At 36.6% G+C, this 15,735-nt stretch overlaps 1 protein-coding gene across 21 annotated transcripts in view; it reads left to right on the forward strand.

Annotated features, from left to right (window-relative positions):
- NRXN1 (neurexin 1) overlaps positions 1 to 15,735 on the forward strand; it is a gene marked incomplete at both ends in the record, with an annotated part of 708,589 nt that overhangs the window by 242,752 nt on the left and 450,102 nt on the right. The gene's annotated exons all lie outside the window — the stretch shown is intronic.

Consider the following 15,735-nt stretch of genomic DNA (forward strand, 5'->3'; position numbering starts at 1 on the left):
CTCTGAAGAGAGAGGGAGAGTCCTCTCCTTTGAATAAAATAGATATGCACCTTCACTAACTTCCTCAATTTTAATCCCGGTTATACCACAGATCATTGTGTGTGTGTGTATATGTGTATATATATACATATATATAAGATATGATATATGCACATTTATATGATTCAATAACAAATTGATTTTAAGGTATTTTGTTTATTTGAAAGACTGAGACTAAAATATCTAAACTTTTGTACTCGATGTTGCATATCAGTACTTCCTGACATGGCTATTATCAGTGGAGGCAACTAAACCCAACCGTAAATATTGGGAGGAAACATATGAAAGACTGTTCTGACTTTGGAGCTTGGCTCATTATGTGTGCTTAGAAGTCCTCTTTTTAGCTTCTAAGTGTTTCATGAGCCTACTGTTAATGTTTTCAGTGGATCTATCCTGTAAATAAGGAGGAAGATCAGAAAGTCTAACCATGACTTGAGTCAGTAATGTTCAAGCATGAGAAAACAGAAGTCCAGTCACAAAGCAGCTTTTCATTTGCTATTTCCTAATTCTTAAGTCCTGCAGTCTTTTCAAGATGAAGTAAAAGATTTATATAAGCATTTTAAAAAAAAAAAAAAAAAATCACTTACTGCCTTGAGAGGAGGTTTAAGTGAGTTTGCTTTACTTACAATTAAAATGAAACAGAAGATGAACTAAGTGACCTGTTCTCTGGACCAGGGTATGTTTATCGTGTCTTGAGCATAGCTAAAAATTATATGTGGCTTACTAAGAAAAATCTGCTACACAGTACCTTTCTAATCAAACTCTAGCCTTCAAACTAAAACAGTACTTCTTGAACAGTTTATGATCTCAGATGTGTAAAATATTCTTAGATTCCCAGCCTCAACACTGGAGATTTTAGTTGAATATCACTACCTCTTTAATCACTTCAACTGACTCTGGCCTACTGAGGAGTTAAAAATTACAAAAATATCTAAGAAAAGTTACTGTTTCTTCTTTATAACTGATCTCATTTGTGTTCATAAGAACCAGGCTACACACTCATTATGAAGTTGTTGACCAAACTTCTGTGGTTAGTGTAACACCTGAGTACGGATAAGTTTCCCATTAGTGATATGCACCTTGTATTTTTTTTCTCCCATATTTACTGAATGGGTAAAATTAGGTAATACCCCAAGATTTCCAGTAAAATCACAGCCTTCTTGAAAATTGACAGCTTAATTGCTCAGTTAGAGTGCTCTGGGTAATCCTCAGTACACTTGTGATACTTTTAAAGCATGCTAGAGACATATTCATCTAATAATAAAGATGAAAGATTTTGATAAAGTAAACAAAACATCGGAGTGAATCCAATATTCATCACAGTTTGCAGATACAATTGCCACTGTTATCATTGTTTCCAGAATATAGCATTTGGGATTTCACAGAACAATAAAATCGTTAAGGTTGGAAAGGACCTCCAAGATCATCTGGTCCAATCACCCCCCTACCACCAATATCACATACTAAACCGTGTCCCTAAGCACCACATCCAACCTTTCCTTAATCACTCCCAGAGATGGTAACTCCACCACCTCCCTGGACAACCCGTTCTAATGCCTGACTGCTCTTTCTGAGAAGAAATGTCTCCTAATTTCCAACCTAAACCTCCGATGGCACAACTTGAGGCCATTCCCTCTTGTCCTATCAATAGTTATGTGAGAAGAGGCTAACCCCCAGCTCCCCACCACTTCCTTTCAGGTAGCTGTAGAGAGCAATAAGGTCTCCCCTGAGCCTCCTCCAGACTAAACAACCCCAGTTCTCTCAGCCACTCCTCACAGGACTTGTGTTCCAGGCCCTTCACTTGCTTCGTAGGATTTGCTGCTATATCTGCTTTTTCTTTTTTCTAATGGTTTGATTTAAATTATTTTAATTCTTGTAAACAATGGTTGGAGATGCTCTCTACTTGTCATAATTCATCTCAAAGAAATATAATAATGGTGCCTTAAATATTACTTTCATATGGTTGTAAGTCTAAATGAATTAAAGTTCAAATATGCATAGAATCAAAAATGTCTCCTGATTTTCTCCAAATAGCAAATTCATCACAAATATATTAGTCATTTTGGATGACCTGAATATTTGTTTTTCCTTAAGTTAAAGTGTTGTTTGAAAAACTTTGCCTACTTTGAATTCAGAAGTCCATGAATATACTGAAGGATCACTGCCGAGTCAACAATAGGTATTTTGACAGCCATGGTGTGTTTCTGTTAATCATTACTGACAGGAAAAGCCAAAAACTTGTAATAATGCAGAGATATGGGGGAATCCTATGCTTTTCTTTTATGTACACAGTTCTGAGCAGCTAGCTCACATTGGTGTGAAGGACTCACACTTTGAAACATGCAATACACTCTTAGATTATGCAGGTATAGTGTGTTTATTGCAAAGTGCTTCTGGGATTTTTAGATGGGTCAAATGAGTGATTTTTTTCATTCTGGTGGGAAAAAGTCCATTTCGGATCCTATGCGTAGACTGACAGCACTCCAAGCCAAACTTAAATTTTTGTTCCAAATCATGAATGAGTTGCAGTTGTTAAGCATTTCTTTATCACTTTATGTTGAATGCTGCAAAACTATTTTCATTATCTTCACTGTAGGCTGCATCTTTACTTGAGCAAACTTTCAAAATGTATTCAACATCAGCTTCAGCAGTTAACCTTTATTTTTAAGGTTTGTAATTTTGTCAGAGGACTATAATCAAAGCATTAGGAGCCTTAATGTAAGTGCCATGTCTACTTTACCCTCAAATCCACAATATCTAAATATAACAGGCTAAGGTTTGAATGCGGATGTTAATGTGCTTGTGCTATGCTTTTTTTGCTGTTCCTGTTTTTGCCAGAAAAGCATATGTAGAATATATTTATCTGATAGTGTAGCTGAGATAACATAATTTTGACAAACATGATTTCTGACAGCAAATTTTGCTATTAAGGTGCTGATTTTGCATTTAGAAAAAAAATTGATTTGCTTTCCTTGACTTCATCTAAATTATTTTCTCTAAGTTAGAATTGCTTGTGTTATATTATACAATAAATAGTTGTATATGGTAGGTGTTAGTGTATTACAAAGTACTGTTTTGAGGTACAGTTTTTCTACAGTTATTCAAGAATTAGAGACAACTGACAATGAAGAATAAAATAAACAGCAACTTCCTAAAGATATGGATTCTCAGATTTCATATAACTTGTTCTAGTTTTTGATAGATTTTTTTTTTTTTTACAGAAGTTAAAGAAAACAAACAAAACAATTTCCCTTTCTCCTCCACTGTTCTGTCCTTATTCTGTCTTTTTTATTGTATCAAGGGAGGTTCAGAAAAGTAGTAGGAAAAGCTTCTTCACCAAGATGGTAATCAGGCACTGGAACAGGTTCTCCAAGGAAATTGTCATGGCACCAAGCCTGCTAGATTTCAACAAACATTTAGTCAATGCTGTCAGACATATGGTTTAATTTTTAGGTTGTCCTATGTGGAACAAGGACTTGGTCATGATGATCCTTGTGGGTAATCCTTGGGATATGATTCTAAGATTTCAACCTTAGAGGGCGAGTAAACAAAGCCTGTTTTTTAAAAGTGTCATTTAGATTTCATCTGGTAGGGAATTCTTTCATTCCATATGTGTTCTTAGATGTTCTCCTATTTTCCTTTCTTTATAAATATATTTTGTTTTTTTAACTGCTTCCAAGAGCAAAGTGCAATTGACATTCAAATCCCATTGTGATGTTCATATTCTTCATTATCATTTAAAAATTACATTGGTTGTTAGAACAACCCCACTGCTCCTTCAGGTACTCCAATGTGAGTAGCGTTCCTTTTTTCCACACTCAAATAATCCAAAAAGTTTGTTATTATATTAAAGATAGTATACGTATATTTTATATGGTTTCACTGCAAATACAGAAAAATAAATATATAAATATCTAAGGAACCTTATCTCCCTGAATTAGTGGAGGCATGCTGAAAACTTGGTCTAAAATTATTTTGAATGTTATGTGCAAAGTACTAGCAGACCTTAGTAGTCATAATTAATGTGAAAGAAGATAGCACTGCAGGAAAAAGACTTTTACAAAGAGTGATAATAGGCCAAACACCTAACAAAACCCCTTTACTTTATTTTTACCTTCACTCAGAAAGCAATGTTCAGTTAGATTCACTGTGAAATCTATTTTCCAGCTCAATACTAATAAAACTAAGTAAAGCCCTATTCCTGAAAGCTTGCATGTATTTGGCATTACTTTTAGTATAAAATATTTACAAGCTAATATGAAAAAAATTCAAGTCATATTTGTAATTGCTATAATATGTAATATTCTTAAATATATATATATATATAACCAACACAATTAATTCTGTGTTTTAACAAACAAACAAAAAATACTCCCATTCCCCCTTCTCTCAGGAATTATAAACAATTATGTTGGGAATGAAGCTGTTTACAATGTACATAATTATGTGAATAAATTGCATATGACCTTAATGCTAAACTACTTTTTTTCACACTAAGAGATGACCAAACGTTATACTTCAAAGTATATTCTGAATTGAGATAAATGGATAAAGATTATCTGTAGAGCAGATCTCACTCAATAGTACTCAGAACTGAAGCTGACATACAGATCTAGTTAATCTTTTAGGATAGTTCAGTTGGAAGGAATCTACAAACTTTACTGAGTCCAAGCTCAAGACCACTTCAGAGCTAACCAAAAGTTAAAGGAAATTAAGGGAATTATCTAAATGCCTGGTGAACACTGACAGGCATAGGACATCAACCATCTCTCTATAAAACCTATTCCTTTGTTTGATGACCTTCATGATAAAGAAATCTTTCCGAACATCTAGTCTGAATGTCCCCTTTGTCCTCTTCCCATTCCCTCGTATTCTATCATTGCTTACTAGGGAGAAGAGACCTGTTGTACAGAACAATGAGGTCACCTCTTAGCCTCTTCTTCTCCAATCTAGACAATCCAAGTGAATGCAACCTGACCTCATAGGACATGTCTTCCATCCCTTTCACCAGCTTTGTTGTCCTCTGCTGGACATTCTCAAGTATCTTAACATCTTTTTTCTATTGTGGATCCCTGGGCTTCACACAATATTCAAGGCAAGGCAACACCAATGCTGGACAATAATGTCCTGCATTATAGCAGGACAATCACTTCTTTTGGTGGCTGGCTATGCTGTGTTTAATGCACCCCAAAACACATTTTGTCCTCTTGGCTGCCAGGGCACACTCCTGACATACTGAGCCTGTTGTTGAGCATCATCCCCAGATCCCTTTCTGCAGAGCTGTTCTATAACTATATAGATACTCATCTACTAATCTATACCTGGCTCTGGCATTATTCCATCCCAGATGCAGCACTCCTTTGTTGCATTTCATGCTGTTGATGATTGTCCAATTCTCCAAAACATCTAGAACCCTCTGCAAGGGCTCTCATCCCTCCAGAGAGTCAACTGCATCTTCCAGTTTAGTATTGTGAGCAAGCTCTTCACACAGCGAGAACCCGTTTATCTCACAGTTGGGCAATTTGCCAGGAAGGATGTTGTGAGAGACAGTATCAAATGTCTTACTAAAATCCAGAAAGATTACAGGCACTGCCTTCACTTCATCCACCAAGCAGGTGACCTTGTCATACGAGAACAAATTACAAATGAACCCATGCTGACTATGCATGATAATAGCTTTGTTCTTTAAATGCATTTTAGTAGCATCCAGGATAATCCCATAAGTTTTCCAGGTGCTGTAGTTAGACTGACAGGTCTGCAGTTTCCTCACCCTTCTCTTCTGACCTTCTTCTGCCTTCTTGTATTACACTGGCTCAGTTCCAGTCAGTGGGGACCTCCCCATGCTCCCAAGACCTTTGGTAATTTTTTGAGAGGAGTCCATCTATAACGTTTGCTTACTCCCTCAGTACCCTGGTGTGAATCCTGTCAGGCTCCATGTACTTCTGGATGTTCAGCTGATACAACTTAAAATTTTAGTGGTCACAAGTGGAAAATCACTGCTCTGTCAGTCATGGTCCCCCAACTCAGAGGACTGAGCAGCCCAAGATCCATTTCCCCCTGTACTCAGCTCTGGTGAGGCCGCACCTCGAGTACTGTGTTCAGTTTTGGGCCCCTCGCTGCAAGAAGGACATGGAGATGCTTGAGCGGGTGCAGAGAAGGGCAACGAAGCTGGTGAGGGGCCTGGAGAACAAGTCCTACGAGGAGCGGCTGAGGGAGCTGGGCTTGTTCAGCCTGGAGAAGAGGAGGCTCAGGGGCGACCTTATCGCTCTCTATAGGTACCTCAAGGGAGGCTGTAGCGAGGTGGGGGTTGGCCTGTTCTCCCACGTGCCTGGTGACAGGACGAGGGGGAATGGGCTTAAGTTGAGCCAGGGGAGTTGTGAGGCACTGGAACAGGCTGCCCAGGGAAGTGGTGGAGTCACCATCCCTGGAAGTCTTCAAAAGACGTTTAGATGTAGAGCTTAGGGAAATGGTTTAGTGGGGACTGTTAGCGTTAGGTCAGAGGTTGGACTCGATGATCTTGAGGTCTCTTCCAACCTAGAAAATTCTGTGATTCTGTGATTAATATTAAGACTGAGACAAAAAGGCATTAAATGCCTCTGTCTTTTCCTCACCCTTGTTAGGTGGCCATCTTCATCAAGTATCAGTCCAAGTTTTTTCTTAGACCTCCTCTTGACTTTGACATACTTTAAAAAAAGCTAATTTTTTTTTTTTTTTTTTTTTTTTTTTGTCTGATGCCACACTGGCCAGCGTCAACTCAAGTTGAGCTTTGGCCTTTCTTCTTTTCTTCCTGCAGATGCAAACTGCAACTATGTAATCTCCCTGCATAGACCTTGCTTTCAGAGATCATATATATATATATATTTTTTTTTTTTTTTTTTTTTTTTTTTTCTGCTCAGGTTCCAAGTACAGTTTTCTATTCAATCAAGCTGGCATACTGCCCCACTTGCTTGACTTGTGACACAGTGGGATGCCTGCTCACCAAACAGTGAGGCCTGAGCAAATTATGTCTGAGAATCTCTAACTTGTGTTTCAGTAGAGCTCAATCCTCTGTGCAGTTGTTTAACTAACATGTGAGGCTTCTCTTCATTTATTTGAACAACTTTAAAAGAACAATAGCATTCAATGAGTTTTGTAAAGAGTATTCTTTAATCCTGTAAAGTATAACATTGTCACTTTCATATACAGAATATCCTATATTTTTTGTTCCCCAAACTTTTTGCCATAGTTTACTTTGGTCTGCTACCACTTTGAACATTTATGAATGATTAAGAGTTTTGTTTTCCTCTACAAATGAAAATCTTATGTTATTTGATAGCCTGGATGTCTTATGGAGCCTTTTGAGTATATCTTATTTTTAGATATGATATGACCAATGAGAAAGTTTTCTAATATCATCTTGTCTGAAATAAGATTATCTTCTCCACCACAGATCTATGTGTGTGCGTGGGTAGTGGTTGTTTTTTTGTTGACCTGGTAATCCATTTAATAGAACAGACTTGTGGTAAAATAGTATTCCAAAACATTTCAGACTCAAATTATCCATCTCCTAGGATGAGGAATTTGATAACTTTAAATAATGCTTCAGCCATTTTTCATTGACTTTGTATAAGCATGCGTATACTTAACCATAGTTAACTATCCTAAATGCTGATATGTGACATAAGCATTTACTTCCTGATATAACTTCATTGAGAAAAATTGCATAGAAACATATTAAAAAATAAAATAGCTGTTTCTATGATATTAGTTCTCAGGGAAATCTACATTTTCATTAGATCCATGCTGACAATTTTTTTTAAAGTCAAAAGTAGACTAACAATAACAGTATTCCATTAAATCTTTGCATTGATACTTAATATAGGAATTTAAACATTGAAGGTGCAAACCCTAGTATACGTAGGAGACATATATAATTTTCTCAGTTTTACACGCTGATGAACCAAGGCATGGGAGATCTACATCTCACTGTACAGATTGTTGAGAAGGGTAAAACAGAGATAAAGAAATGTATAGTTTCCCCTAAAATATACACTATCTCTTAAAGCTGCATGTGCACTTTCAAGTAGTAACTTGAATGATCTTGGTTTAAATACCTCTTTCCCAAAACCTCTGAGATGTAACATGAAGAAAGGAAGAGAGCACCTCCTTGAAAAGCTAGACTGTTTAGAGAGCCCATAGTTTTGCAAAAGGAGAATCAATGTATTTTGAAGTAATACTTTGGGATGACTAAATTATCTTCATTTTAACATCTTTCATAGAGTTGAACAAAATGTGGTTTAAGTTTAAGGAATGATGAAATGGAGGAAAACAAGTGAGAATCAAATCCCCACTGAAAATAGCTTAATTTTATTAAACGTAACCTTTAATTACATCTTTTTCTCACATGATGCAAATAATCTGTGATGCTCTGAGGGTTTAAGATTTTCTAAAGCTGCTTTAGAAACAGCTTTCTTCTTACATTTTAAAGGGTGTGTGATCAATGGGTGTTGTCATCAATTGAAAGTTGGAAAATCTATGTCAAAATCATTACCATGATTTACTGCAAAGTTAACTAGACAGCTGTGTTGCCCAGCTAAGTAAAATTAAATAAGTGTCCTGAGTAAAATCTTTGCCACTATTTAGGCATGTATAGGTTTAGTTTGGCTATGACATGTATTGTTCCATGACTGCTAGTAGTGTCATGCAGGTTATCAGTAATATATGAGATTATTAAAATGTGTATGGGGAGGTTGTTTGAATCTCAAAAGTCATCAGTCATGGTTATCTCGATTATGGAAGGCTAACAGCTTCCATAAACTAAGTTAATTACTGTATGTTTCATATGTATTAGTTTAAAAACAAAACGTTGTATTACTTGTATTTGGGTTTGTAGAAAGTCCTGGCTCAGTGAAGTGCTGAAATTTGGAACACTTGTACAGACCTGAAGCCCAAACTGATCTTTTTAAGTTGCTCATCACCACGTAGAATAGAAAGATTTTACCTTAATCGTATATATTTGATCTTATAATGATCCTGATCTTTAGAGAATGTGGACATAATTGTATATCTGAAATGTCAGAACACCGAATGCTGGCAGTGAATGCTCCATCCTTTCTCTGCTTCCCCCCCCCCCCCCCCCCCCAAATGGTAAATTACATGCCATTACTGTGTTTAGATATACTATATGTGTATGTGTTGAAACAATTTGTTCTGGATCTGGAGAAGAAGCTCCATTCAGAACTTTCAGACGTTTTGTTTTTAACTAGAGAGGCCAAAATGTTTTTATTTTTATTTTTTTATTTTTGATGAAAATATTTCAATGCAATATAAAACTCCCCATCATTGATGGCTAAAACCATGGAATCTATAGATTGAATGAAACTGCTACTTTTCATTTTGAATATGAAAAATAGATAATGCCTAGAAAGATGTAACACTTCACTATTGTAAATAAATATATATTATATATAAATAAAATGCATTCAGAAATACTATATATAAATACAGAAAATATATATGCATACAGTCATTTTTAAATTATTAAATTACAGTATTTTTATCTGTTACATGCTGACTCCTGGGAAATGTCTAGTAAATATGACCTAGACATTTGTGGGCTCCGGGACCTCTCCTGAGGAGAGCAGAATCAGAGGACAGAAGACTAATAAATGTTCTGTTGTGAAAACAAGCAGAGAAGCTGGTGTGTTAACGTGTAAGGAGGCATTTCAATGTTAAGGAGATGTAGTTTATTGAGAAGGCAACCACTAAATATTGTGTGTGATTTTTAGAGTTAGAAAATGTGTGTACTTCATTCATCTGAAGTGAAGTAAATCTGGAAGTGGGGACGTTGTATCTTTCAAAATTAATCCATCCATGTCCTTTGAAAAGGTCAGGTTTCGGCATTAAAGCTCTCATGTAATTTATATGCATAGAATAATAACATACTTCGAAATACTGCTTTGCCAAGGAATGTTCTGTATTTTATGAGTTCTTACATGGCAATTTGTAAAAGATTTTATTTTCATAAACATATTTGAAAGCCAAAAAAATTGGGGGATGCTTTTTTAAACTAGTTTTCTTCATTGTACAAGCTTCCTCTGAAAATAGGATGATCCTCAAGAAAGTGTAGGAAACAATAAGGAATGCAAGTAGGGAAAATCTATCCTTTGACAGCCATTACAACTAGTTCTGTGAGCTGTGAAAGCCCTACATCAGTTCTTTATTTATCAAAGTAGCAATGTATCTTTGATCTCTGCTTTCTGATAGTCTCTTAGGTACAGATGAATGTAAGCCATCTCTGTGCACAGCAGTGCATATATTGGACATTCTGGGGGGACTCAGGAAGATTGGAAACTGCAGCTGCAGATTTCTATATTCTTGTGTATCAATACAGCATGCTTATGAGGATCAGCCAGGTTCTCATTTTTAAATGTTTCTGTATTGATATGGAACAGCACATAATGTAATTAAACTAACTGAAGGTTAATGTTTAAAAGGGTCTATTTAAAAGATGTAAGGGGGAATGATCTATACTGGTAAGAAAAAGAAATCATTACTGTAAGCAGACCATGTCAAAATATTGCCCTTTGACAACCTAGAATCTTTATCAACCATGAGCATATAAGGGATTACCAGGTTGTGAGATCTAGCACAACTCAAAAACCTTGTGCTATAAACTTATATTAATCTCAGAGGCCTACTAACCAAGGTTGTCTTTAATTCTTCTCCACTCCCAGCATTACTGAAATGCCCGCTGTCTCTTGAATTCATTGATGGCTTTTACAGCCATGGCTACAAAAGATATGCTGCAAATTTTCTGCTTGTAGACAAGGAGCTACATGCAAACATCTATATTTGTGCTGTTAGCTTTATATTATTAAGTTTTATACCTTGGCCTTGAAAGCTTATCCTTATTGTTGCAGTTAACTTTGCCTTTTTTTTTTCTTCTCCAGAAAGCTTTCTTAGCATTAGCTTTTCCCGCAAGACTGTTCTTGTTCATTTCTATTTATTTTAATGTCCTCTTCTAAGTGTTACCCAAACCTGGAATTGTACTTTTTTGCTTTCTCAGATCTTTTGCAAGCATCATAACAGTGCATATGTCAAAAGTAGTAGGGAATCACAGAGTTAATGTTCAAATGATCTTAGGAATGACAAATTCCAGTTCCTCAATCTTTGCCACCTGTTCAGACTACTCGGGGGCTGACAAAAAAAAATAAAAAATAAATAAAATAGCAGATTACTGTGAATCTTTGAGTCAGTGCTTATAGAAATCTACTTACTTATTATCAATTTATATTTTAAGAGGAGCCTGAAATAAAGCTGAATATAATCTCTGAAGTATTTTGTTGGTAGTAGAGAATGGGTTTTTGTGAGTTAAAATTTTATTGTTGATGTTTATTATTTTATTTTTCTTAGTTTCCACTTCATTTCAGTCAAATTCAGAGATCATTATTTAGGAGAAACATTGGGCTTCTTTTTAAAACACTGGAGGTTCACCATTGTGGACTTAACCTGGACTTTGCTAATTTGCAGTCAAAACTATTCAAGGAATTCAAATATCTGAAACTTTATGCAAGAGTCTGAGAGGGAAGTTTTTTTGTTTTGTTTTGTTTAGCAAAATATATAAGTAAATTATTTTATCAGATCACACTCATTCTCCTAAAGATTTAATTTGCTCACTTGGTGAGCAAATAAGATGAATATCTACGTATTCCTCAAAACGTCTAAGTATCTCTCCTGGATTTCCTGTACTCAATAGAAAGACTAGAGGATGCTGTCTGTGAAGTTTTGCTACATCTCTTAAGTTCCACTAGTCTGACAATAGCAAATTAGTCTTTAGACTGATTCTTTATACTTGTATTTGAGTCTGCAGTATCTGCAGCTCTTTGGCATGTTTCTTTATTTATTCACTTGAAAGATATGTTTGAAAAATATGTCTCCCTTTCCTTGCTTGGCTAGTGGTAAAGCGCATGGCACGTGATGCACTGCTACTGCATTACCTTCCTCCTGTGGTCGGAATGTAGTCTTCTGCTGGGAATTGTCTGTGCTGTGTTCCTGCCAGAGTGCAGGCTTTCTCCTCTTAGCAGAAATAGCCTATTTCCCAGTTTTGCAGCTGTGAGTGGTGTTCTGGGAGCAGTGCCCCAGAAACGGCATGCTATACTAACAGGGCAGGGCTTTCTTTTAACCCTTGGTCTTCTAGTCCTGCTGCTGCTTTCTCACACACATATTTTTAATTGTATTTCATTTATAGCTGCATTAAAAAAAATATTACAAATCTATTGAAAATATGTTAGTGACCTAAATCCCACTAAAATCCAAAACTGATCCTCAGATCTGTAAGTCAGTAGGTTTCTATCTATAGAGATGCCTTGGGATTTTGGAAGTTGTGAGGTAAAAGTTCCTTAAACCTTTTTAGTGAGTGCTTACAAAAGTTTTGATGCTTAAATCTCAATTCTGCAATGTTTGAACACCTGGATGAAACTTATATGTATATTTGACTGAAATTAAGAAGCTCTGCATTCCTTCACCTCCCTCTTCTTGCTCTGGAAGGTGCAAATTAATAAGCTTTGCAGTAAAAGCTGGCTCCTCACAGATTGCAGTGACAGACTCTTCATGGTCCCACGTGACATCCTAATGTCCAAATTGGAGAGAGATGGATTTGAAGGATGGACCATTCAGAGGATAAGGAATTGTTTTGAAGGCCACACACAGAGTTGTGGTCAAAGGCTCTATGTCCAAGTGGAGGCCAGTGACAAGCAGTGTCTCTCAGAGGTCTGTCTTGGGACCACTGCTGCTTAATATCTTTATCAATGACATAGACAATGGGATGGAGTGCACCCTCTGCAAGTTTGCAGGTGATACCAAGCTGAGTGGTGTAGTCAATACAAAAGAAGGAAAGTATGCCATCCAAAGGGAATGAACGAGCTAGATAAGTGGGCCCATGGGAACCTAATGAGGTTTAACAAGTCTAAGTGCAAGGTGCTGCACCTGGGTCGGCGCAATCTCAGACAACTGTGGAGAAGGACTTGTGGATTCTGGTGGATGAAAAGCTCAATATGAACCAGCAGTGTGTGCTTGCAGCCCTGAAGGCCAACTGCATCCTGAGCTGCATCAACAGAGCAATGACCAGCAGGTCAAGGGAGGTGATTGTTCCCCTCTGCTCTGCCCTTGTGAGATCCCATTTGGAGTGCTGCGTCCAGGTCTGGAGGCCACAGCACAAGACGGTCTGTTACAGTGGGTTCAGAGGAGGGGCACAAAGGTGATCAGAGGGCTGGAGCACTGTTTTAAACTAAAAGAGTAGAGAAGAGTATGGATTAGATGTTAGGAGGAAATTCTTCTCTCAGAGTGTGGTGAGGTGGTGGGCACAGGTTGCCCAGAGAAGCTGTGGATGCCCCATCCCTGGAGGTGTTCAAGGCCAGTTAGATGAGGCCCTGGGCAACCTGATCTAGTGGTTGGCATCCCTGCCTATGGTGGGGTGGTGGAACTAAATGGTCTTTAAGGTCCAAGACATTCTATGATTTTAAAGCATGGTCAGAAACAGTGATGATTTTTTCAGTATAGGGAAAATGGGATTCAGTTCTTTAAGAGAACAAAATATCCATTCCACCTTCTGGTGTGAGCACAGTCAGTGTGAGCTTGTTCTCTGTAGAGGGATTGCTGGTCTGCCTGTTCTGCTGAAGCCACTGTGCTGTGTGGGATTCAGATTAGTTAGGCATGTGTAATAGTGCTGGAGAAGTTTTGGACTAATGGCCAAAGCCATGAGGACAGTGAAACTGTCCCCTTGCTTTCAGGATCGGTTCTGTTGCCTGGTGACAATCATGTAATTCTTAAGCTTTAATAATCACCTACCTGTTTTATTTCTCTTCTGGATAGCTGGAAGTAGCTGCATGCAAAATGTTCTGACTCTAGATGGCTGGCTTGTTAACATCCCCCCTGGGAGAGTTTTTCTTTTTGGTCTGTTTTTGTTTGTTTTTGTTTAGGGAGTATATAAGAATTGTACATTTTCTCCATCTGTAAAATAAAATAAAATAGAAATAGTACTTCATATGTGAAAAGCTTGTTAATAGCTAAAATTATTACTGGTATTGTGATTTTATGGTATTACCCTCACGAATGACAGAGAGGAAACAACAAAAAAAAATAGGCCTTTTCACATTAGGGCCCTATTTCATAAATAATTCTGCATACTTCAATGCAATAATTAAGATTTAAAGCAAGAAATAACCTGAATGAAAATAAATTGATCTCCACATATTTATTTGACATAAGTAATTACTATGTTTTGTTCTTGCTCACAATATCTAGTTGTGGTTGGAAATCATTTTGAAATTTATTAGTATTAGAGAGGAAAAATGCTAACTGATTTGATCAGTCATTGATCTGATTTGCATCTTTTTACTTTTTTTTTTTGGGGGGGGGGTATTTTTGAGCACTAAATAGCTGCATTTTAAAGACCCTATATTTTTAAAATCGTAATTTATATTTCACAAACAATATTATGCCAAATTTGCAAGTATTTCCAGGTGGCCTACGGTCACTTTGGCTGAGTATGGCTTACTCATATCTTAACACCTTCAGTCATGGTGCGTGAATACCTTAACTTCTTTTATTCTTAAATTATTTTTGCTTGCACTGCTGAACTAAAACAGTAGTATCAGTACTGCATGCCCACATTTATCTTGTTATTTATGCTTTTCTACTATTGAAGAACAAGTGTGACAAGCAAAACATTGGATATCTGCTTAATCATAGAATGATAGAATCATAAAGGTTGGAAAAGACTTTCAAGATGGTCTGGTCCAGCAAAAAATGACAAAGACAGTAATAAATGGAGCCCTAAATTAAATACAGGCAAAGGGACATAGTAAATACATGTAGTGGGTCACTTTCTCAGAATTATTCAGTGCATCACCTCAGCATTATTCATGCTGAGGTGATGACAACAGCCAGAATGGAACACTCATTGCATATTTCTCTGGAAATACTTCCAAATATAAGGTGAACAAAAAGATAATATCTTAGCATCTTTCTAGCTTTATATGTTGAAACTATATATTCTATATTCATTCCAAAATTCATTTTAGTAATTGTCTCTGCTAATATGGTTACTGAATTCTCCTTTGTTCAATGTAGGTAATGTGAAGTCTCATTTAAAGTTTGAAAGAGCCACAGCATGTGTTTAGTCATGTTAAGAGAAAGCATTTTTAATTTATGCAACTGTTATAACCCTGCATAAACAAACAAACAGAAGATAAACTTCTGAAGCTTGTTTGTTTGTTCTGCTCCTTTTTACCTACAAATTCCTGAACTAAAGAGGAGGATGAGCTATGATATTGGTATTGATCTGTATTTCTGTGTATTTTTAATAGAGTATTAGATAAATTGATATATAGAGAGAGAACCTTTTGAGAGAACCTTCAGAACTGACAGAGAGCAGGGGCATTCTTCTAAATGAGCCATGTGTTTCTGGCATCTTTTTCCTTGTCTGATAAAGGATGAAGGAGTGCTCTAGGAAAAAAACAAACAAACAAAACAAAACAAAAAAACAACAACAAACAAACAAACAAACAAAAAAACTCGTGAATGATAGGTTCCATAGATTGAAATAACAACACTGATGTTCATATGCTGATTTCCTGTTTGGGAGCCCATTGAATAAATATTGAAGGAAGTTTGCAGGCTGTAAAGAAGGATTTTGTTTCTCTTTGAGTTTTGTTT

Source organism: Netta rufina (genome assembly GCF_964035555.1).
Source record: "Netta rufina genome assembly, chromosome: 3".
NCBI lineage: Eukaryota > Metazoa > Chordata > Aves > Anseriformes > Anatidae > Netta > Netta rufina.